This window comes from Eucyclogobius newberryi, unplaced genomic scaffold, assembly GCF_026437365.1.
Source record: "Eucyclogobius newberryi isolate DKJ021-1_F unplaced genomic scaffold, fEucNew1.0.hap1 SCAF_9, whole genome shotgun sequence".
Taxonomy (NCBI): domain Eukaryota; kingdom Metazoa; phylum Chordata; class Actinopteri; order Gobiiformes; family Gobiidae; genus Eucyclogobius; species Eucyclogobius newberryi.
In genome coordinates, this window is record NW_027316532.1 from 11,682,413 (window position 1) to 11,684,315 (window position 1,903).

The following is a 1,903-nucleotide window of genomic DNA, read 5'->3' on the forward strand; positions in this document are numbered from 1 at the left end:
AACGGTTATTATTCTGAATGGGATGTTCCGATAGTTTCCACTGTGGAATGTAAATGCAGGTGTCCTTATTTCTGAACAGTTTCACTAGCAAGGCCCACGCCACAACAATGGAATATGAGGGAATAATGATTGATAATGACAATGACAATGATGGTGATGACATCAATGATAGATCGATGATAGGTGGATTAGAGTTGGCTGGATAAAGACTTAGGATAGGGGCTCCGCTTCAGGTACTCAGCCCAGTCGATTAAGAACCCCCCTTTCCTTCAGATGCAGGGATAAGCCTGTATAAGTGGGGCTTCTGGGTATTTGCCAAAGGAAGAGTGGGAGGTTGACGTATGGTCCTGAACCTCAGTCGATGATTAACAATCATTAACTACATTCTGCTCTGAGCACGCGCAAACTAAAGAAACACATTTGGCAGGAGCACCTCATTTCCCCAAATGACTCAAAATTCTACCTAGGGCTTTTTTATTTGTATTATTTTAGCACTATCATACAATTAAATCATCAACATTTAACTGACTCTGTAAAATGCCTTTTACTGAAGCCGTGACTGAGCTCTAGTGTCCCATGTTCTACCACGTTTATCTCCTTCCCGTATCTGTGCCACAGTTGCCATAGTTGCAACTCTAAATATCCAGAATACTCTGTATTCAGAATACATGTACATGTACATGTACATGCACACAGGGACATGAGTACCTTGGTGTCTCTTGCTCACTAACCGGATTATTTAACAACATGTTCACGATCAGTGCAACATTGTTGGTTCCATCATTCAGGTCAAATGTTCAAGGGAAGCGCCTCAGTGGAATGGGAGGAGCTGAGGTCCTGAGGTGGGCTGAGGCAGGAAGCCTCCTCCCCGAACCCACTGGAGCAGAGTCACAGATCTCTGCAGCTGCCGAGGGAACCACACAGGCTCTAAGAGGCTTCAGCACCGGGACAGAGCACTGACGGAGCACTGACGGAGCACTGACGGAGCACAGACAGAGCACAGACGGAGCACTTACGGAGCACTGACGGAGCACTGAGGGAGCACAGAGAGAGAGGTGCGAGGAGTCTGACTGACAGGACACATCAGGAGAGAGGCTGTATCTGGAGGTAGCACTAACATATACAAACAGACATATGTTGAATCTTTTATGTTAATGTTTTTAATAACTGCTCAACTGCCTCAAACACTCTTTATGGATGTTTGTCTAGTATTTAAATGGTCTGTTTGTGCTAGAAAAGTGGTAGTTTTTGGTGTAGTTTTGTGTTTGTGTGTTTGAAGTCATTCTCTGCAGAGAAGTGTGTGAGAGTGTCATAATGGTTATATATTATATACATATAATAAGATCTCAGGTTTGATTCAGACTGGTCTGCACTAAGCCCTGGGGCCAGGACGCCCTGTAAAGAGACAGAGTCTCAGTGGGACTGTCCTGGTTCATTTGGGTCAAGTAAAACTGTGTTGAGGGAAATGTATTAAAAGAATGTTGTTAACCATAGCTTTTCATTAGCATCACCATAGCAATGTCCTGTTGGCTCTGTACAATGTGGAGCCTCTAATTAGAGCTCATTACAGAGCAGGGCCTGGTCTCTTCTGAATCTGCAGAAAGGCTCCAGAGTCTGTGGCCCCTGAGGTTACTGCAGTTCACACAAACTCGGCAGCTCACACCAATATTTGAGTTATGTCCCAGTCTTACTCTCCATGTCCCACAATCCCACAAAATACATACTTTTGTCCATTGTCCTGACACTACAGAGCGTGAACTAAACATGTCCTGACTATTTTGGGAGACTGTTGTTTTTAATATTTGGTTGTGGTGCAATGGTTTGAGTGTTCAAACAACCCTCCCACTGCTCACTCAAACACGGCTTTCAACTGGAAGGGCATCCGGTGTAAAACAATCAAATA